This window comes from Triticum aestivum, chromosome 3B, assembly GCF_018294505.1.
Source record: "Triticum aestivum cultivar Chinese Spring chromosome 3B, IWGSC CS RefSeq v2.1, whole genome shotgun sequence".
In the NCBI taxonomy this organism is placed as follows: domain Eukaryota; kingdom Viridiplantae; phylum Streptophyta; class Magnoliopsida; order Poales; family Poaceae; genus Triticum; species Triticum aestivum.
Genome location: NC_057801.1, coordinates 117,342,177 through 117,366,999, shown reverse-complemented (window position 1 = coordinate 117,366,999; position 24,823 = coordinate 117,342,177).

The following is a 24,823-nucleotide window of genomic DNA, read 5'->3' as shown; positions in this document are numbered from 1 at the left end:
AAAGTGGATAATAAAGCCCAATGTTGCCTAAAACAGTAGATAAAGTAGCATGGAGCAATCAAAAATTATAGATACGTTGGAGACGTATCAAGCATCCCCAAGCTTAATTCCTGCTCGTCCTTGAGTAGGTAAATGATAAAAAAGAATTTTTGATGCGGAGTGATACTTTGGCATAACTTCAATGTAAATCTTCTTAATTGTGGCATGAATATTCAGATCCGAAAGATTCAAGACAAAAGTTCATATTGACATAAAAATAATAATACTTCAAGCGTACTAATCAAAGCAATCATGTCTTCTCAAAATAGCATGGCCAAAGAAAGTTATCCCTACAAAATCATATAGTCTGGCTAAGCTCTATCTTCATCACACAAAGTATTTAATCATGCACAACCCTGATGACGAGCCAAGCAATTGTTTCATACTTTAGTAATCTCAAACTTTTTCAACTTTCACGCAATACATGAGCGTGAGCCATGGACATAGCACTATAGGTGGAATAGAATGGTGGTTGTGGAGAAGACAAAAAAGGAGAAGATAGTCTCACATCAACTAGGCGTATCAATGGGCTATGGAGATGCCCATCAATAGATATCGATGTTAGTGAGTAGGGATTGCCATGCAACGGATGCACTAGAGCTATAAGTATATGAAAGCTCAACAAAAGAAACTAAGTGGGTGTGCATCCAACTTGCTTGCTCATGAAGACCTAGGGCACTTTTGAGGAAGCCCATCATTGGAATATACAAGCCAAGTTCTATAATGAAAAATTCCCACTAGTATATGAAAGTGACAACATATGAGACTCTCTCTCTCATGAAGATAATGGTTCTAATTTGAAGCACAAGTGTGATAAAAGGATAGTAGCATTGTCCCTTCTCTCTTTTTCTCTCATATTTTTTTTGGGCCTTTTCTCTTTTTTTTATGGCCACTCTTTTTTATATATATTTCGTCCGGAGTCTCATCCCGACTTACGGGGGAATCATAGTCTCCATCATCCTTTCCTCACTGGGACAATGCTCTAATAATGATGATCATCACACTTTTATTTTTCTTACAACTCAACAATTACAACTCGGTACTTAGAACAAGATATGACTCTATATGAATGCCTCCGGCGGTGTACCGGGATATGCAATGAATCAAGAGTGACATGTATGAAAATTATGAAGGTGGCCTTGCCACAAATATTATGTCAACTACATGTTCATGCAAAAAGCAATATGACAAAAGTAATGTGTGTCATATGAACGGAACGGTGGAAAGTTGCATGGCAATATATCTCTGAATGGCTATGGAAATGCCATGATAGGTAGGTATGGTGGCTGTTTTGAGGAAGGTATATGGTAGGTGTATGATACCGGAGAAAAGTGCACGGTATTAGAGAGGCTAGCAATGGTGGAAGGGTGAGAGTGCGTATAATCCATGGACTCAACATTAATCAAAAGAACTCATGCACTTGTTGCAAAAATTTAGAAGTCATCAAAAACCAAAGCATTAAACGCATACTCCTAGGGGGATAGTGTCAGGACCCCGACTCGATGTCACATCGATCTAGCCGGTAACACCTCATATCACTTTGCGGCCTCACGCACGGTATCCCCACGGGTGTCGCCTTACCTTTGCCTGGGACCGTTTGCGCCTTTTGGCTCACGTATATGATAGTGTCGCTAGCATCCATATGATAAGGAGCCCGGGCTGACATGACTAGTCGTAAACCCAAAGTGGCACAGACTTACAGGGACAGGCATCCATGACCCAACATCGAACGTGTCGGTCATCAGCGAGTGAATCCAGGCTGTAGCACTGGGCTAGCAGGACTCCGGTGAACCGGGCTGTAGCGGGCTAACAGGACTCCGGTATTCATCGCGTGACATTTCCCCGAAGGGACAGACACAGGAACGAAGAAGGACACATGCCGGCCAGCCTAAGTGTTCCGGAGCAGTAGCAAGCTACCAAGGCTCAATGGAAACACTAGGAGACATTTCCCGGTAAGAGAGGCTACTAAAGATAAACAACTAGATGGTCAGATCCCACACATACCAAGCATTTCAATAACATACACACAATATGCTCGATATGTGCAAATACAACATGGCATCACAACATGACTCTACGACTCAAGTAATTTATTCAATAGGCTCCAAGGAGCGAGATATTACAAACAGGGGTCTCACGACCCAACATTCAGAGCATACAAGTCAAAGCACAAGCGGAAGCTATCATGTCTGAGTACAGACATCTAGAAATGAAAAAGGTTGAGAAGCCTGACTATCTACCAGATCCTGCCGGGGCACAAGATCGTAGCTGAGGTAACAAGCTAAACGTCGAAGTCCACGTGGAACTACTAGTGAGAATGAAGTCTCTCTGCAAAACATAAAATAGGCAAACGTGAGTACAAATGTACCCAGCAAGACTTACATCAGAACTATCTACATATGCATCATTATCAACAAAGGGGATGGTGGGGTTTAACTACAGCAAGCCAGCTTTGACTCGGTGGCTATCCTGAACTACGACTGCAAGTAACTCTTTTGAGGTGGCGCACACGAGTCCACATATTCACCAACCAATACACCACTATGGATTCGCTCCCGTCTCCCTACGAGAACGCCATCCATAGCACTCACGCTTATCTTGCGTATTTTAGAGTATCCACTTTCACTTGTCTATGAACTGATATAAGCAACCCAGAAGTCCTTTACCGCGGACACGGCTATTCGAATAGATGATGTTAACCCTGCAGGGGTGTACTTCTTCATACATGTTTCCACCACTTAGCGTTTGCACACGACATGTGCTCGGCAGACTTCAAGCGAAAGCCGACGTGGGTGTAGACCACGACCTACCTAAACACTCAAGTCTCTAGTCCAGGTTTATCGCCTATTCGGGTTCCATCCATGAGGAGATCCGGCCGGAGTTTTGCTCACAGCCCCAAACGATGTGAACAGGGTTCCCGAGATACCAAACGGGCATCCGGTACACCGTGCCACGTACCTACCGCATCACAGCCCACCCCTACGGTCAGCGCTGTCCACGGCCTCCAGTAAGCTACAAACACCAGAAACTACTTGCAACTCCTGGACAGAGGACTAGGGTGAATAAGAAGTCGAGCGGGGTCATATTTCAGGGCCCAATGTATGGTAGTAGCTGAATCATGGATCACAAACACAGAACTCAGTTCCTGAGGACGGCTTCAATGAGACAACCCACCATGTACTCCTACATGGCCTCTCACCGACACCTTTTACCAAATCGTGTTCACACACTTAGCTCACACACAGTAGGACATGTTCACACACCTCTGATTCATCCCCGATGAATCAGACCTGACTCAACTCTAAGCAGTAGCAGGCATGACAAACAAGCATGAATGAGTAGGCACAACAGGGCTCAAACAACTCCTACTCATGCTAGTGGGTTTCATCTATTTACTGTGGCAATGACAGGTCATGCAAAGGATAAAGGGGTTCAGCTACCGCAGCAAGTAACAGTTGAATCGTTGTTGTCCTTAATGCAGTAAAAGAGAGCAGGAGCGAGAGAGTGGGATTGTATCGGAATGAACAAGGGGGTTTTGCTTGCCTGGCACTTCTGAAGATAACATTGAGTCTTCATCAGTGTCAACGATCACGTCATCGGTATCACGTCTATCGAGAGGGGACAAATACCGGCAACACAGAAAGGAACACAATCAATGCAATGCACAATATGATGCATGATCATGACATGGCAAAATGAATGTGTTTTGAGCTAATGCAACTAGCAACAGATTAAATGAAGTTGGTTTGAATACAAGATTCAAATTCAAACTCCATATGTGATTATTTAAATGCCCTTTAATTGATTTGTGCTAAACAGCATCTATAAGTTGTTCTAACATGCATGGAAATGGTACAGATGGATTCCTTGAATTTTTCTGATAATTTTTCATATATAAATTATTTAATTTGGAGTTACGGTTAATTTTCTATGATTTATTGAAGTTTTAGCTATTTTCTGGAATTTTCTGAATTATTTTAAATCCAGAAAATACTTATTGCGTCAGCATGACATCATCATGACGTCAGCAGGGTCAACTGGGCTGGCTCGGGTCAAACCTGACGTGTGGGGTCCACACGTCAGTGACACAGAAGCTAATCCCGCGTTGACTCGGGCTTTGACCCGCTACGGGGCCCGCTGTCAGTGTCTGTTAGTGTGTTAATGGGAGGGGGATTAGCCGCTAATGACGGTTCACGTCAGATGCGCCGGCGGTTGGACGACGGCGACGATCAGAGCGGCGGTGGCTCGCCGGAGTTGCGCCAGAGACGACGGTTCGACGCGCCGGGGGCACCAGAGGATAGCCCGTGCCCGCGCGCATCTAGGGGAACCATCGGGAGGTGCGGGGGTGGACGGAGTTCGCCGGAGGCGAGGTTGTGGCGGCGGCCGGAGTTCGGCGCCGATGGAAACGACGACACCGTGCACGGGAGGAGCTACGGTTAGCATCTACGTGTTCTACAAAAGCTCACGAACCCAACGGAGGCTCGCACGGGACCAAATGGCCACCGGAGCCTCGTCGGCGATGAGCTTGTGCGGCGGCGTACTGTCGGGGAAGAGAGGCGCGGCGGCTACGGCATGCTAGAGAGAAAACGGAGAGGGGGAGGATGATCAGGAGCTCACGTGGAGTGCAGTGGTGGCCTCGGCGTGTTCGGGGAAGCTCGGACGGCGACGAATCGACGGCGACCATCGGCGGCGGTCGAGGACGAAGATGATGGCGTGGAGGCGAAGTAGAGCTTCCCGAGGGGCTTGGCTCGGTGGGGAGGAAGAGGGGGTCGGGGCGGAGCTCGAGGGCGTGTCGGAGAGGCTTCGGAATGGCTGCGGCCGCGGTAGCGGCGTCGGCGGCGACGAGCTCCGCTCGGTCGCGGGAGGGAGAGGGAGAAGAGGGGGATAGGGACGGAGGGAGAGACGCGGGAGAGTGAGGGAGGGTCGAGGGAGCCGCGTGGCGTCTCCAGGGAGTAGCGGAGGCAAGCAGGGAGGCAGGAGGTGGCCTGGGCGTGTGCCCGCGCGCTCCGGCCACGCGCCTGCGCCTACTGGCGCGAGGAGGAAGGCGACAGGGGGGGGGGAAGTGGTGGGCTGGGCCGCTGCTGGCTGCACAGTGTTGGGCTGCGGTAAGCTGAGGTAAGTTCTCTCTCTCTCCTTTATTTTTTTCCTTCTGTTTTGTTTTATTTAATTTATTTTGCCACTGTTTTGAATTTAAAATAATTCAAACAATGCCAAAAACTCCTCTGAATATTTTATATTGCTAGATGGACTTTTCCAAAAGCTTATAAAATATTTCAGGGGTATTTGAAATTATATTCTAATTATATGAATATAATTCAAATTCAAATAGCTAATGAATTAAATCCAAAGTCCCAAAAATAAATCCTTAAAAATGTTCAATATTTTGGTTGGGACCAGAACCCTTACCAAAAATTATCAAACATTTAAGAGGAGCACTTTGGAGCAATGAATGAGATTTCTAGGGTTTTTGCCCCTCTTTTATTTAAGTTTTTGAGGCTTCCAAAATTCCTCAGTTCAAGTTTCAAAATATAGACATGATGCACACATGAAGCTAGCCTAGAGCAATACCAGAAGCTAGGGATGTGACAACTCACCCCCACTAAACAAGAATCTCGTCTCGAGATTCAAGCGTAGGGTAAGGTGAAGGGTAACGCCGACTAGTATAATCTTCACGATTCAGGTTGCACTTCATAGGAACATTGATTCGATCACCATCATTGTCCTGAAGTCTTGCTTTGAGAAATCCTGTCAACATGACATGGAGGGAAGAAGGAGACTCTAGAAGGGTCGATCTCCTCGAAGATCGAACAACTCAGGATTAACTCACGGAATGAGACATAGAACCATCTCTCGGGTTGAGACACGAGATACACATCAAGAGGGGTGGAGAGAACGGATGATGAGGGTTCACTAGGTAGAAAACAATTCCACACTTAAGAATGTGGTGATCGGTTGTCAACATAGCGAGGAGTTGAATTGCCATGATACCACGACGAAACATCCTGGAGGAGGGTGATTCGCAGATTATTACCCTAAGTGGCAAAAAGAATTACCTTTGATTCAGAGATCATTGAAACTCTTTATACCAGCTTAAGGCAAATCATAATCGATCATTTAGAGGGGTTCGGTAGAATGGCATACTCAAACTTGGATGATGTGGATTACCTTGTTGAAGACAACGTAATGGATGAATTTGCTTATCACCGGAAATGGAAGAGACCCATGGTAGAATGGCACATTGGCGGTGCAAGCTGGGAGCAAAATGCAAATGCTGGGAGTGATTCTGGTAACTGGGGAAGAACCCAACAATAGAGAGTGAATTCACTGTTTGAAAAGTTCATAGCATTGCCGAGGGAACTGAGAGCAAACCCAACTAGTGCCGATGATAACACGTAGCGCTTGTGCGTGCTCTCAAGAACTTGAGCATTTCCACAATCATCAAGATTCTACCAATATCCGTGTCAAGGATCCTGGCAACACAACTTGCTACCATGATGGCTAATGGTGGATGATGCAGATGCAAAGGAAGATAACACCTTCTCAGATTACACCTTAGCGAAGCCAAGGAACAAAATCTGGATGATCGATCGAGAGACATTTAGCACTTCGCTTCTAATGTTCTCCTTGATGTGCTAGTGTAACCCATTCATAGAAATGGTCTGGTATCTAGGACATCAAGTAAAAGGTCGGACTTCGGGAGCACAGGAATCCATAAGGAATAGCTACGGAGGTAAATCCTACGAAGTCCTCATGGGGAGGTGGCCAACTTCCTCAAACAAGATACTACAATAATAGGCCTTCCGGCTGGGTGTGTTGGCCACGACATCCACTTTACCGGTTATCGAGGGACCAATATTATAGTTCTTGGGAAATGTTCCAAACCATCATATCTGCCTGAGATTCAGATCTGGTTGATGTCAGGATATTCCAGACTCATCGAGTCTAGGAAGAAAAATGAAAGTTTGCAACACAAATCGACGAGATGACGTTGCGGGATTCTCGGGAGATGAACTACGATAGCAAGCTCCAAAACATGAGCTGGTTCTGCTACAAACATGTGAACATGTTGTCCAAGACAAGCATGACCACAAAGTAGTCTTATAATAAAACACTACCGAGTTCAGGAGGGGGAACCATCATTAATGACATCGAAGTCTCCACGCGTGGAAGTCCAAAGAGTTCACCTTGGACAGACTCCTTTATCTTTGAACAACTCAATCATTGGCTTGGTGTGCTAGGATATACATATAGAATGAAGGTTGCAAATCTCCAGACCACAGAATACTTCGCACGTATGCATGACTGACTTGGGATGATTCCAGAGGAAGCAAAACTAACTTTCTCAAATTCACGGCGGCAACTTTCACCAAATGCACGTGTATAAGAGGAAGTCACTCCTTTCATCAAACAAATACTTCATGAGCTAGCATGAAGAAAATGCTCTCAAAAGTTTCCAACACTAGCTTAATGTCCAACAAAATCATGGAGGAGATAAGGATGTTGTCAATGGGCTCAACAACAATTCATCTGGGTTTCCTTTTAAAAGGAATTCCATAGTTAAGTGAACAAGTGATAGCATTGGTCAGGCCAAAGATGTAATGGTGTATGCTCGAGGGATCAACCACGAATAAGACAACATTACGAGCATCATTGGTACTGATTTGATTTGACGATAGCCCACACTCAAATCAAAGGATTGATAAGACAATAGGTCCAGCAACTGATCACAGGGACCAATCGATGAAGATATCATCTTTCTTCAACACACACTACACAAGATTATCCCTTTGGAACGAACTAAGTCAGGCAAGCTTTTATCCTCCAACTCTCCAGGTTGTTGTCTAACTTAACCAACTAGCTCAGGGATATCTAACACCGATTCTTGGAGAGAAGGTGGTTCACAAGAAACCAACTTGATCACAAGCTCAACATAACGGTCAGGTGACGACCTAGTGATACTTCCGAGAAGATATTCAGAAAATCATGAACCACCGGTATGTTACTAAGCTCGAGAACAATCTCGCTTTTGAGGGCAAGACGATATGATCAAATGAGTGAGGACTTGACAAGATCCTAACTCATCAATCGAAGGGTGCACCGAAATAAGGACTAGGTAGCACGATCAGTCTTAGAAGGATGATTCAAAAACCAACACACTAAGAATGAGGTTATCGTCCATTTAACTACCAAGCAACGAGGTTGCTGGGAGTATTGATTTCACACATCACAATTCATTTATCGGTATTCCGGTTGCATCAACACGAGGGCCGAGGAATGACTAATGATGGTGAGAAGTATCACTACGTCAAAATTCATGAGAGTTGGTGCAGTTCTCATGACAATTCTGACATAAAGGGGGTAATACTCCAAGGTAGAACAAAACCAAAAGCTGGATTGGCATTTGATCTGCGGAATACCACTACTTTGACCCAATCCTAGATATGGATGAGGTACTGGAGTTTGTTTCTCCTAGTCATTCTGCGATAGAATGGCTTGACGGACCACAAGAGTAATAGACATCGATAAACGAACGCACGCATACTCTTGACTATCAATTGATAGACGAGGGTCAGAATGCAACTAAAGAGAACAACTCAAAGGAACATACGATTTTCTGAGTTGTGGATGCATAAATTAGTATGTCGAACCAATTTCAACATGATTCTTCCGGATAACCCATGCAGAAAGGTAGAACTGGCAGAGTCACAATATATAATGGAGAACTCATCAAGAATAATCCTGTTGTGATATTTCAGTTCAACGAGGAACTTCTGCCATAAGTAGTTCATGGTATTTGGAAGAAGAAGATACCACGGACTTCAAGGACTATCGCAAAGGTTACTAATATCCTAAAGGCACTAGCAATTACTATCAACATGAAGTAGGTAGAGTGAATCTCGGGTTCAAGAACCCAGGAACAGAATACCTATTACTAAGTAGCATCACGGGATGCTTTCGAGAATGATGGCCAGAATCATCACACTGGGAACACAAATCATGGCTAAACCACTAGATGATCCCCTAAGACACCTAGGGTCATAATAATATCTCCAACATATACGCCGAGGTAACAAAGTACCTCAACTCACCGATTAGTGTGGTTAATCTGGCCCAAAAGAACATCGGAACGGGAGGAAGGGATTTTGGAAATGCTTCAGACTATTTAGAAACCTGGGATGACTCGGACAGCATAACGGCTGTAAATGCTCAGAAAATACTTGAGACATTCACAAAAATGGTGGCATAACCACTCAGAAGCACAATATCAAGGTTTCGAGATCAACAGTTATCATACAGAAGATAGTAGGAACTGAACTGAGGCTTGAATCAACAATCTTATAAGTCCACTGATTAGTAACACGTGATCCTGATAGAAAGAAGAGATAGCCTAGTTCTTAATCCCCGTAGGAAAGATAAGATGACTCAGATCAGAAGGCCATGAGGTATAAGGAGTAAAAAGAGCCTTACGTTCCATCCCACAATCAATTCCCTTATATAACTAAGGAATTTCTAGACTCAACTTCGACCAGTTTGGCTTGGTAATCCTACAGGCAGTCAAGCTCTGATACCAACGCTGTCAGGACCCCGACTTGATGTCACATCGATCTAGCCGGTAACACCTCATATCACTTTGCGGCCTCACGCACGGTATCCCACGGGTGTCGCCTTACCTTTGCCCGGGACCGTTTGCGCCTTTTGGCTCACGTATATGATAGTGTCGCTAGCATCCATATGATAAGGAGCCCGGGCTGACATGACTAGTCGTAAACCCAAAGTGGCACAGACTTACAGGGACAGGCATCCATGACCCAGCATCGAACGTGTCGGTCATCAGCGAGTGAATCCAGGCTGTAGCACTGGGCTAGCAGGACTCCGGTGAACCGGGCTGTAGCGGGCTAACAGGACTCCAGTATTCATCGCGTGACATTTCCCCGAAGGGACAGACACAGGAACGAAGAAGGACACATGCCGGCCAGCCTAAGTGTTCCAGAGCAGTAGCAAGCTACCAAGGCTCAATGGAAACACTAGGAGACATTTCCCGGTAAGAGAGGCTACTAAAGATAAACAACTAGATGGTCAGATCCCACACATACCAAGCATTTCAATAACATACACACAATATGCTCGACATGTGCAAATACAACATGGCATCACAACATGACTCTACGACTCAAGTAATTTATTCAATAGGCTCCGAGGAGCGAGATATTACAAACAGGGGTCTCACGACCCAACATTCAGAGCATACAAGTCAAAGCACAAGCGGAAGCTATCATGTCTGAGTACAGACATCTAGAAATGAAAAAGGCTGAGAAGCCTGACTATCTACCAGATCCTGCTGGGGCACAAGATCGTAGCTGAGGTAACAAGCTAAACGTCGAAGTCCACGTGGAACTACTAGTGAGACTGAAGTCTCTCTGCAAAACAAAAAATAGGCAAACGTGAGTACAAATGTACCCAGCAAGACTTACATCAGAACTATCTACATATGCATCATTATCAACAAAGGGGATGGTGGGGTTTAACTGCAGCAAGCCAGCTTTGACTCGGTGGCTATCCTGAACTACGACTGCAAGTAACTCTTTTGAGGTGGCGCACACGAGTCCACATATTCACCAACCAATACACCACTATGGATCCACTCCCGTCTCCCTACGAGAACGCCATCCATAGCACTCACGCTTATCTTGCGTATTTTAGAGTATCCACTTTCACTTGTCTATGAACTGATATAAGCAACCCAGAAGTCCTTTACCGCGGACACGGCAATTCGAATAGATGATGTTAACCCTGCAGGGGTGTACTTCTTCATACATGTTTCCACCACTTAGTGTCTGCACACGACATGTGCTCGGCAGACTTCAAGCGAAAGCTGACGTGGGTGTAGACCACGACCTACCTAAACACTCAAGTCTCTAGTCCAGGTTTATCGCCTATTCGGGTTCCATCCATGAGGAGATCCGGCCGGAGTTTCGCTCACAGCCCCAAACGATGTGAACAGGGTTCCCGAGATACCAAACGGGCATCCGGTACACCGTGCCACGTACCTACCGCATCACAGCCCACCCCTACGGTCAGCGCTGTCCACGGCCTCCAGTAAGCTACAAACACCAGAAACTACTTGCAACTCCTGGACAGAGGACTAGGGTGAATAAGAAGTCGAGCGGGGTCATATTTCAGGGCCCAATGTATGGTAGTAGCTGAATCATGGATCACAAACACAGAACTCAGTTCCTGAGGACGGCTTCAATGAGACAACCCACCATGTACTCCTACATGGCCTCTCACCGACACCTTTTACCAAATCGTGTTCACACACTTAGCTCACACACAGTAGGACATGTTCACACACCTCTGATTCATCCCCGATGAATCAGACCTGACTCAACTCTAAGCAGTAGCAGGCATGACAAACAAGCATGAATGAGTAGGCACAACAGGGCTCAAACAACTCCTACTCATGCTAGTGGGTTTCATCTATTTACTGTGGCAATGACAGGTCATGCAAAGGATAAAGGGGTTCAGCTACCGCAGCAAGTAACAGTTGAATCGTTGTTGTCCTTAATGCAGTAAAAGAGAGCAGGAGCGAGAGAGTGGGATTGTATCGGAATGAACAAGGGGGTTTTGCTTGCCTGGCACTTCTGAAGATAACATTGAGTCTTCATCAGTGTCAACGATCACGTCATCGGTATCACGTCTATCGAGAGGGGACAAATACCGGCAACACAGAAAGGAACACAATCAATGCAATGCACAATATGATGCATGATCATGACATGGCAAAATGAATGTGTTTTGAGCTAATGCAACTAGCAACAGATTAAATGAAGTTGGTTTGAATACAAGATTCAAATTCAAACTCCATATGTGATTATTTAAATGCCCTTTAATTGATTTGTGCTAAACAGCATCTATAAGTTGTTCTAACATGCATGGAAATGGTACAGATGGATTCCTTGAATTTTTCTGATAATTTTTCATATATAAATTATTTAATTTGGAGTTACGGTTAATTTTCTATGATTTATTGAAGTTTTAGCTATTTTCTGGATTTTTCTGAATTATTTTAAATCCAGAAAATACTTATTGCGTCAGCATGACATCATCATGACGTCAGCAGGGTCAACTGGGCTGGCTCGGGTCAAACCTGACGTGTGGGGTCCACACGTCAGTGACACAGAAGCTAATCCCGCGTTGACTCGGGCTTTGACCCGCTACGGGGCCCGCTGTCAGTGTTTGTTAGTGTGTTAATGGGAGGGGGATTAGCCGCTAATGACGGTTCACGTCAGATGCGCCGGCGGTTGGACGATGGCGACGATCAGAGCGGCGGTGGCTCGCCGGAGTTGCGCCAGAGACGACGGTTCGACGCGCCGGGGGCACCAGAGGATAGCCCGTGCCCGCGCGCATCTAGGGGAACCATCGGGAGGTGCGGGGGTGGACGGAGTTCGCCGGAGGCGAGGTTGTGGCGGCGGCCGGAGTTCGGCGCCGATGGAAACGACGACACCGTGCACAGGAGGAGCTACGGTTAGCATCTACGTGTTCTACAAAAGCTCACGAACCCAACGGAGGCTCGCACGGGACCAAATGGCCACCGGAGCCTCGTCGGCGATGAGCTTGTGTGGCGGCGTACTGTCGGGGAAGAGAGGCGCGGCAGCTACGGCATGCTAGAGAGAAAACGGAGAGGGGGAGGATGATCAGGAGCTCACGTGGAGTGCAGTGGTGGCCTCGGCGTGTTCGGGGAAGCTCGGACGGCGACGAATCGACGGCGACCATCGGCGGCGGTCGAGGACGAAGATGATGGCGGGGAGGCGAAGTAGAGCTTCCCGAGGGGCTTGGCTCGGTGGGGAGGAAGAGGGGGTCGGGGCGGAGCTCGAGGGCGTGTCGGAGAGGCTTCGGAATGGCTGCGGCCGCGGTAGCGGCGTCGGCGGCGACGAGCTCCGCTCGGTCGCGGGAGGGAGAGGGAGAAGAGGGGGATAGGGACGGAGGGAGAGACGCGGGAGAGTGAGGGAGGGTCGAGGGAGCCGCGTGGCGTCTCCAGGGAGTAGCGGAGGCAAGCAGGGAGGCAGGAGGTGGCCTGGGCGTGTGCCCGCGCGCTCCGGCCACGCGCCTGCGCCTACTGGCGCGAGGAGGAAGGCGACAGGGGGGGGGGGAAGTGGTGGGCTGGGCCGCTGCTGGCTGCACAGTGTTGGGCTGCGGTAAGCTGAGGTAAGTTCTCTCTCTCTCCTTTATTTTTTTCCTTCTGTTTTGTTTTATTTAATTTATTTTGCCACTGTTTTGAATTTAAAATAATTCAAACAATGCCAAAAACTCCTCTGAATATTTTATATTGCTAGATGGACTTTTCCAAAAGCTTATAAAATATTTCAGGGGTATTTGAAATTATATTCTAATTATATGAATATAATTCAAATTCAAATAGCTAATGAATTAAATCCAAAGTCCCAAAAATAAATCCTTAAAAATGTTCAATATTTTGGTTGGGACCAGAACCCTTACCAAAAATTATCAAACATTTAAGAGGAGCACTTTGGAGCAATGAATGAGATTTCTAGGGTTTTTGCCCCTCTTTTATTTAAGTTTTTGAGGCTTCCAAAATTCCTCAGTTCAAGTTTCAAAAATATAGACATGATGCACACATGAAGCTAGCCTAGAGCAATACCAGAAGCTATGGATGGGACAGATAGATTGGTAGGAAAAGACCATCGCTCGTCCCTGACTGCCACTCATAAGGAAGACAATCAATAAATAAAATTGTGCTCCGACTTCATCACAAAGCGGTTCACCATACGTGCATGCTACGGGAATCACAAACTTCAACACAAGCATTCTTTAAATTTATAATCACCCCAACTAGCATTACTTTGATATTATCACCTCCATATCGCAAAACAATTATCAAGCATCAAACTTATCTTAGTATTCAACGCACTCAAAAGAAAGTTTCACATATCTTGAATACCAAGTATATTAATGTTAAGCAAATTACCATGCTATTAAGACTCTCAAAATAATATAAGCAAAGCACGAGATTTCAAATATTTCTTCAAAATAAAACCACCATTGTGCTCTAAAAGATATAAGTGAAGCACTAGAGCAAATGACAAACTACTCCGAAAGATATAAGTGAAGATCAATGAGTAGTCGAATAATTATGTAACTATGTGAAGACTCTCCCATTAAATAGTTTCAGATCTTGACACTTTATTCAAACAGCAAGCAAAGCTAAAGAAAACTACATTGCAAGGATATCACAACTCATGTGAAGAAGCAAAAACTTAGGCTCAACCGATACTAACCGATAGTTGTCGAAGAAAAAAAGTGGGATGCCTACCGGGGAATCCCCAAGCTTAGATGCTTGAGACCTCTTGAAATATTATCTTGGGGTGCCTTGGGCATCCCCAAGCTTGAACTTTTGTGTCTCCTTAATTCCTCTTATATCATGGTTTCTCTTTTTATCAAAAGCTTCATTCACAACAAACTCAACAAGAACTCGTGAGATAGGTCAGTATAAACCAATGCAAAACCTTATCATCTTCTACTGTAAAAAATCACTAAAATTTATTATTAAACATTGTATACTAAATGCCTATGCATATTTAATACTCCTGTCCTCAAATAGAATCATTAAACAAGCAAACATATGCAAACAATGCAACCATAACAGCAATCTGCCAAAACAGTACAGTCTGTAAAGAATGCAAGAGTAAGAATACTTCCCTGACTCCAAAAATTATGAACTAAAATTCCCAATGTAATAAATTAAACAGAGCTTAATATGCAAAAAGATTCAACGTTAGATCATTCTCTTAATTTTCTAGGGAATTTTTGCAACAGCGGTAAACTTTCTGTTTTCAAACAGCAACATGTATAGTAGCAAAATAAGCATGGCAAAGGCTATCCTTGACTTTTTTATTGAAACTAAAGATGCAAAATATTATTCTAACTAACATCAATAAAAAACTATCAAAATAAAATGACGCTCCAAGCAAAACACATATCATGTGGCGAATAAAAATATAGCTCCAAGTAAAGTTACCGATGAACGAAGACGAAAGAGGGGATGCCTTCCGGGACATCGCCAAGCTTAGTTGCTTGGTTGTCCTTGAATATTACCTTGGGGTGCCTTGGGCATCCCCAAGCTTAGGCTCTTTCCACTCCTTATTCCATAGTCCATCGAATCTTTACCCAAAACTTGAAAACTTCAACCACACAAAACTCAAAACAAAACTCGTAAGCCCCGTTAGTATAAGAAAATAAAACCACCACTTAGGTACTGTAATGAACTCATTATAAATTCAAATTGGTGTTAAACCTACTGTATTGCAACTTATCTATGGTTCATACCACTTAATACTAGCCATAGCTGCATCAAAATAAGCAAACAACACATAGAAAACAGAATCTGTCAAAAACAGAACAGTCTGTAGTAATCTGTATCAAACGTATACTTATGGAACACCAAAAATTATGAAATAAATTGTTGTACCTGAGTAATTTGTATATTCATAATCTGAAAAACGAATCAACCTAAAAGAACTGTCCAGTAAAAAATGGCAGCCATTCTCGTGAGCGCAAAAGTTTCTGTTTTCTACAGCAAGATCATATAAACTTCACTCAAGTCTTCCCAAAGGTTCTACTTGGCACTTTATTGAAACAAAAGCTATAAAACATGATTACTACAGTTTCATAATCATGTGGGCACACAAAAACAGTAAGGATAAATATTGGGTTGTCTCCCAACAAGCGCTTTTCTTTAATGCCTTTCTAGCTAGGCATGATGATGACAATGATGCTCACATAAAAGATAAGAATTGAAACATAACGGGATCATCATGAAGCATATGACTAGCACATTTAAGTCTAACCCACTTCCTATGCATAGGGATTTTGTGAGCAAACAACTTATGGGAACAATAATCAACTAGCATAGGAAGGTAACACAACCGTAGCTTCAAGAATTTAAGCAAATAGGGAGGAAACTTGATATTATTGCAATTCCTACAAGCATATGTTCCTCCATCATAATAATTTTCAGTAGCACCATGAATGAATTAAACAATATAACCAGAACCTAAAGCATTCTTTTCATGACCTAAAAGCATGGAAAATTTACTACTCTCCACATAAGCAAAATTCTTCTCATTCGGAATGGTGGGGGTATCATAAGATACTTGAACACTAAAAATTGTTTCCACATTAAAAGAGTAATGTTCAGAGAAAGGGTAATCATAATCATGACAAGTTTTATAGATATAATCATCACTACTTTTTATAGCATAATTTTCATCACAATAATCATCATAAGTAGCAACTTCGTTCTCATCATAATCGATTGAAACCTCTCCCAAGATAGTGGAATCACTAAATAAAGTTGACACTCTTCCAAATCCACTTTCATATTCATCACAAATAGATTCAACATCCTCCAAAATAGTGGGATCACTACTTCCTAAAGTTGACACTCTTCCGAACCCACTTTCATCAATATAATCATCGTAGGTAGGAGGCATGCTATCATCATAACAACTTTGCATATCAAAACTTGGGATGCTAAAAATATCATCTTCATTAAACGTAGCATCCCCAAGCTTGGGACAAACATGAATTTCAGCAAATATATTCTCAAATATTTCATACTCAGCAAACATAGCTTCCCCAAGCTTGGGCCCTTTCATATCATAAGCATAGTCACTCTCATCATTAAAAATATGGATAGCACCAATAGTATAGCAATTATAATCATCACAAGTAGTAGTAGGAGCAACATCATTTGGGAGGGATACCCTTTTACCTTTGTTGCCCCTTCTTTTCTTTTTCTTCTTCACATTATGTGTAGGTTCAACCTTCCTCATTGAGCTCCTTATTGATGAGATTGGCTGAATAGAAAGCTCCTCCACGTTACCTGATTCATCATAAGAAATAATTGGAGGAGATTGGGAAGCCTCTTCCCTTTCATTAGTATTCTCATCATCTTCCATTTTCTTTGTTTTCTTTAGGTAATTGGCAATATAAGGATTTTCAATGCAATTCTCCGCACAATACATATAAATTTTCTCTAGATCAAGATCAAGAATTTTATCAAGACTAAATTTTGGAATACCCTTAGTTATACGTTTCATTTCTTCATAACCCAAAAGAAGGCTAAGCTCTTTATGATGCTCAAGGGTAATCAAATTATCACAATATATGGACACGACTTAATCATGAAACAAATAGCATTGGAGCTTTAAATGACCATGTTCATTGCAAAGTTCAAAAGGAGCGCGAAAAATATTGAATCTTTCAGCACATTCATCTAGCTCTTCTTGCAACAATTTGGTTTCTAAGTACTTATGCCTCTTGCAATAAATATCTTCTCTATTTGGTGTGTTCATGCAAACATGCACTCCACAAAAGTTGACATGCTCATAAGAGATATTTTCATCATAACTAGTGCAATCATAATTAGCATCATGGATATTCAAAGAATTCGTACTAAAAACATTGCAATCATGCTCATCATTCAAAGATTTAGTGCCAAACAATTTAATGCATTCTTCTTCTAACACTTTCGCACAATTTTCTTTTCCATCATACTCACGAAAGATATTAAAAAGATGAAGCGTATGAGACAAACTTAACTCCATTTTTTTGTAGTTTTCTTTTATAAACTAAACTAGTGTAAAACAAGAAACAAAAAGTTTCGATTGCAAGATCTAAAGATATACCTTCAAGCGCTAACCTCCCCGGCAAAGGCGCCAGAAAAGAGCTTGATGTTTACTACACAACCTTCTTCTTGTAGACGTTGTTGGGCCTGCAAGTGCACAGGTTTGTAGGACAGTAGCAAATTTCCCTCAAGTGGATGACCTAAGGTTTATCAATCCGTAGGAGGCGTAGGATGAAGATGGTCTCTCTCAAACAACCCTGCAACAAAATAACAAAGAGTCTCTTGTGTCCCCAACACACCCAATACAATGGTAAATTGTATAGGTGCACTAGTTCGGCGAAGAGATGAAGATACAAGTGCAAAATAGATAGTAGATATAGGTTTTTGTAATCTGAAATAATAAAAACAGCAAGGTAGCGAGCCGTAAAAGTGAGCGTAAACGGTATTGCAATGATAGGAAACAAGGCCTAGGGTTCATACTTTCACTAGTGCAAGTTCTCTCAACAATAATAACTTAGATAGATCATATAACAAGCCCTCAACATGCAACAAAGAGTCACTCCAAAGCCACTAATAGCGGAGAACAAACGTAGAGATTATGGTAGGGTACGAAACCACCTCAAAGTTATTCTTTCGGATCGATCTATAAAAGAGTTCGTACTAGAATAACACCTTAAGACAGAAATCAACCAAAACCCTAATGTCACCTAGATACTCCATTGTCACCTCAAGTATCCGTGGGCATGATTATACAAAATACGTCACACAATCTCAGATTCATCCAACCAACATAAAAGTACTTCAAAGAGTGCCCCAAAGCTACTACCGGAGAGTCAAGAACATGTGCCAACCCCTATGCATAGGTTCCCAATGTCACGAAACCCGCAAGTTGATCACCAAAACATACATCAAGTGGCACATGATATACCATTGTCACCAGAGATAATCACGGCAAGACATACATCAAGTGTTCTCATAAAGACCCAATCCGATAAGATAACTCCAAAGGGGAAACTCAATTCATCACAAGAGAGTAGAGGAGGAGAAACATCATAAGATCCAACTACAATTGCAAAGCTCGGGATACATCAAGATCGTGCCATAGAGGAACACGAGAGAGAACACGAGAGAGAGAGATCAAACACATAGCTACTGGTACATACCCTCAGCCTTGAGGGTGAACTACTCCCTCCACGTCATGGATAGCGCCGAGATGATGAAGATGGCCACCGATGATGGGATCCCCCTCTGGCAGAGTGCCGGAATGGGCTCCCGAGAGGTTTTTGGTGGCTACAGAGGCTTGCGGCGGCGGAACTATCGATCTATCTTCGGTTCTGGAAGTTTTTGGGTACAAGAGTATATATGGGTGCAGGGGGTACGTCGGAGGAGCTACGGGTGCCCCACGAGGCAGGGGGGCGCTCCCAGGGGGGCTCGCCCCCCACCCTCGTGGGCAGCCCGTATCTCCCCTGACGTGCACTCCAAGTTCCCTGGGTTGCTTTCCTTCCAAAAATAACTTCTCCAATTGATTTCGTTCCGTTTTGACTCCGTCTGATATTCCTTTTCCTCGAAACACTGAAATAGGCATAAAACAACAAATCTGGGCTGGGCCTCCGGTTAATAGGTTAGTCCCAAAAATAATATAAAAGTGGATAATAAAGCCCAATATTGCCTAAAACAGTAGATAAAGTAGGATGGAGCAATCAAAAATTATAGATACGTTGGAGACGTATCATCGCCCCTCGATCACCTTCATCTTTACATTGAAGGTCTTGAGCCATAAGCCGAAGTGTGGGGTAATGTGGAGGAAGGCTTCGCACACAACGATAAACGACAAGATGTGAAGGATGGAATCCGGAGCTAGATCATGAAAATCTAGCCCGTAATAGAACATGAGCCCTCTCACGAAGGGATTAAGACTAAAGCCTAAGCCTCGGAGGAAGTGGGAAACAAATACAACGCTCTCATTGGGTTCGAGAGTGGGGATGACCTACCCTGGAGCAGGAAGCCTGTGATTGACGTTGGCGGTTAGATATCTGGCCTCCCTGAGCTACATAATGTCCTCCTCTATGACAGAGGAGGCCATCCACCGACCTTGAAGGTTGGATCCGGACATGATTGAAGATCCGAAGTGCTTAAGCTTGAGCTTCGGGTGTTGGAACTCAAGATGCAGAAAGGTGCGAGCGTGGGAAGAAAGGGATAGGCCTCGACCCCTCTATAAAGAGGGTGAATATCAAGTGTCCTCAGTGTAACCGTTTGGGACTTGCCTAAAAACAAGGAGTCATGCCAACATGTGTGGTTGGGATACCCGCACCCGTATTGATGAGAATCCCGCGATAAGGGGGACACGATATCTGCTTCGACAAGACGTGCCAATAAAACTGCCTTGCAGTGCATGTCGTGACAGGCTGAGAAAAAGTTCATATTAAACCAGGCCGGGCGTGAGGACACGTTGTGAAAAATTGTCGACAGATTAGATTTGTAAAGTATTGTGCTCTCTACGGTGGTGTGTAGAAATTATTTTGCAGAGCCGGACATGATCCTTGTGTTCAAAATCTTCTACGGAGTATTCGGAGATGGAACCCGCCTTGCAATGCTGAAGACAATCTACACGCGGGACTCATCGTCATTGAAGCCTGGTTCAGGGGCTACTGAGGGAGTCCTAGATTAGGGGGTATCCGGACGGCCGGACTATATACTTTGGCCGAACTGTTGGACTATGAAGATACAAGATTGAAGACTTCGTCCCATGTCCGGATGGGACTCTCCTTTGCGTGGAAGGCAAGCTTGGCGATTCGGATGTTAGATCTCCTTCTCTATAACTGACTCTGTGTAACCCTAGCCTCCTCTGGTGTCTATATAAACCAGAGGGTTTAGTCCATAGGACGGCAACAATCATAATCATAGGCAAGCTCCTAGGGTTTAGCCTTTACGATCTCGTGGTAGATCAACTATTGTAATACTCATATCATCGAGATCAATCAAGCAGGAAGTAGGGTATTACCTCCATCGAGAGGGCCCGAACCTGGGTAAACATCGTCTCCCCTGCCTCCTGTTAACATTAGCCTTAGACGCACAGTTCGGGACCCCCTACCCGAGATCCACCGGTTTTGACACCGACAGTGGGCACAACCCACCTGGGCGCGCCTGGGGGCCCAGGCGCACCCTAGTGGGTTGTGCCCCCCTCGGGGCACCCCCTAGGTGCTACTCTGGCCCATCCTGGGTGTTCTGGTCCATCAAATTCAACAGAAAGTTATGCGGTGTTTGGACTCCATTTGATATTGATTTCCTGCGATGTAAAAAACAGGCAAAAAACAGCAATTGGCACTAGGCACTGGGTCAATAGGTTAGTCACAAAAAAAGATATAAAGTTGCTATAAAATGATTGTAAGACATCCAAGAATGATAATATATTAACATGAATACTTCATAAATTATAGATACGTTGGAGACGTATCAGCATCCCCAAGCTTAATTTCTACTTGTCCTCGAGTAGGTAAATGATAAAAGAAATAATTTATGAAGTGTGAATACTAGCAAAGTGAACATATTCTTCTTTTATTGTGAAATAATTCTCCAAAATGTTTCGTTCCATTCTGAGAACTTCTATTTCTGCACAAAAACAACACCATGGTAGTTCTGCTGAAAACAATGTCAGTCCGGGTTAGTTTCAATCAAATCAAGCAAAATAGAGTCCAAAACAAGAGCAAAAGCATTCGGAAAAGTAGATACGACGGAGACGTCTCAACTGCACCAAGCTTAGACCTCCTCAAGCAGTTCAGTTGATAAACTGAAAGTGAAAATAGAAAAAAAAATTATGAACTCTTTTGTTCTTGTTTACGTAAATAAGCTTAAGTAGCACCCATGTTTTCAGCAAAAATCATGACTAACCATGTCAACAATAAATCTTAAAAATTATATTAACTCATATCAATGGCATAAGCAACTAGCGAGCAATAATAAAATATCTCAAATGACAACACTTTTTCAAAACAACTATGATATAATATGACAACAATAGTATCTCGCTAGCCCTTTCTGAGACCGCAAAACATAAATGCAGAGCACCTCCAAAGTTCAAGCAATGACTAAACACTATAATTAATGGTAGAAAAGATCCAGTCATGATGCATCCAACATTAACTATACACAATGCATGAGGATGACAATAGTGCTCTCAGATATGGTGCTTATTTGAGAAGGTGATGGCTCAAGATATAACTTAAATAGGTAGTCCCTTTGCAGAGGGAAGCAGGGATTTGCAACGGTGTCAGAGCTCAAAGTTTTAAATCGGAGATAAATAAAATTTTGGGAAATGCAACCTTCCTATTTATGTCACGACCAAGAATTATCAATATCTTCCATGCTAAACACACTAGCGATAAAGGTAATAGTTTACTCCCCCTCCACCAACAAACACACTCCACGTCTAGCTGAATTCATGGGTGTCGTTCATACCAACAACAATCCTGGGAGAGTTTTGTTAATTATTTGCAAATTTTTATTTCGGGACTGGGAATCCCTATTACCGCTCCTCTCATGCAAGGACGAGTGAATAAACATTCATCATGAGAATAACCCGCTTAGCATGGAAGATACTGACTACCCCCTGTCGCTCTACGAACAATCTAGACACACAAAAAACAGATGCTCATTTGAAGGTTTAGAGGTGGCACATGCAAATTTACATAAAACGCTAGGGTAATACTGCATATAGGTAGATATAGTGGACTCATTTGGAGTAACTTGGGGTTTTAAGGATTTTGATGCACAAGCAGTCTACTGTTCTCCTATTCTCTCGAATCTATGAAGTAAGACATTGATTTTGGAATAAGACCGATTATGTTCATTGCATAATAAGCGGAGCTCTACCAACTGAGCTATACCCCCCCCCCCCCCCGAGCTAAGTGGAGTATGCATGAAAGAGTCATATGCTTCTTCTATTCTTTTCCCACTTAGTACAGGCGAAGGCTAGCAAATAAGTTGAGAAGCGGCTAGCTAGAGAGCGAAAACGGTCATGAACATGCATTATGAATAATGAACATTGAATACTAGCATGAGTAGGATATGGACACCATGAACATAAATATCATATAGGATATGTTGGTTTTGATTCAACTACATGCATGAACATGTGCCAAGTCAAGCCACTTGAAACATTCAGAGGAGGATACCATATCATCATACTGCATCACAATCATTTTGACACAATGTTGACATCTAAGATAAATCATTATCCACTCCTAACTACTTAAGCATGGCATGAGAAACTATAATCTCTAATTGTCATTGCAAACATGTTTGATCATAATATGCTAAATCATTGATACTAGGCTAAACATATTTACAAAAACAGAACAAGTTGAGTTCATACCCGCTTTTCTCTGCCACAACCACTTCATTGAATATTGTCATTGTTGCCTTTCACTTGCACGACCAAATGATATGAAAATAATAATAGTGCAAGAATGTCGTGGACTAAGCTGGAATCTGCAAACAATTTATTCAAAAGGAGAAGACATTGTAATTTGGGCTCTTCATTAGATCGATAGTAATGTATATGCGAGCCACTCAACACTTTCATCATGGTCTTCTCCTTGGTACAACTCAATAAAAGGAAAAGAATTTCAGAGAAACACACTGACATATTTTTGGAGTTTTTAGTTTTTCCTAAAGGAAGCAAATTAAATAAAAGGAAAACAATGAGAAAAACTATTTACACGGGAAAGATCCCAACAAACAAAAGAAGAATCGAGATTTTTTTGGGTTTTCTTTTAATATTACAACTAATTAAACTAGAAAAAACCCGAAAAGAAGCAAGATACATTTTTTTGGATTTTCTCAAGGTTTTTAGAACAGACAAGAAGAAAGCGAGAAAAATAAATCTAGCCTGGATAATACAATGAAAAAGTGTGAACACCAACAACTGGAATGAAATGTGTGAACATGAATGTAATGTCGGTGGGAATATGTACTCCCCCAAGCTTAGGCTTTTGGTCTAGCTTGGTAATCGCCACTCGTAGTAGCCATCCAGTCCCAAGTTGTTGTGTCATGGCGGCGGCACCTAAGCTTTCCACTCCTGAGGCTCCTCCTCTACCGCTGCCTGGTTGTTTCGGTAGGCAATAATGTCCACTGGCATGACCCTGTATCTGCCCCTGGTAATAGAATCAAACAAAGAAGGCGTAGGCAACGGAATAATATCACGGTAATCCACACTGAAAACCAGGTTGTAGCGAATATTATGAAGAGAGTCGGCCTCATCAGTAAACTGGTGAGCCACCATCGCCTGGTGATCTAGATAGACTCGGTCAAAGGATAATCATGTTGGCGTGTCTAAACATTAAAGTGACTCGTCAAGCGAGTAGCATAAATACCACCATGAATTTTTGCCTTGTTTCTGTTAAGGTGCAGATGGCATGCAATAATAGCCCCTAGGTTATAAGTGCGATCATTGTGTAGTCCATGGCGTAAAATGGCGTCGTCAGGAGCATTGAATGCACCGACCTTCTGTCTAGCGATTAAACACTTAGCTATAGCAAGGTAATGCACAGAAGGAAACTGCAAACTAGTGGCTATGACACTCGACACTCCTCTCTCATCTCCCACAGACAGAGTGCGATAAAAGTTCTCAAACTTTGCAGGTCTAGGCACTCTTATTTCCACATCAGAAGGGATCAAGCATATCTCACAAAAGTCAGTAAGTGGTATCTGACGGGTCTCGGAGTATAAATTAAACTGCACTTCAAGAGGATTATTCCTACTTAGAAAATGGAAATTTTGCACAAAGGAATTTGTAAGGAGGTGGTATTGATCACACTCAGTTGCGATGAATTAGGCAAAGTATTGATGGATCCCGGCCCCCTCCATGAAGGCATTATGCGACCATTCACACGGCCGCACCTCCGCCCTTCTCAGAGTGTGTGAGGCCAGTGTCCGATGATTCCCCAATAACTCCTTTATCATTTTTAAGAGGCAAACTTCCTAAAGAAACTCATCTTATTCCTATAGATAAAATTCTGAAAATTTTAGTCCACAAAATTTTTGGTCAACAAAACTTCACAAGATTGATAGCAACTACTCATAAGGGTGCATAGAGGCCATATTAAGCATCCAAACTACTTAGAAATCTAAGAATTCAAC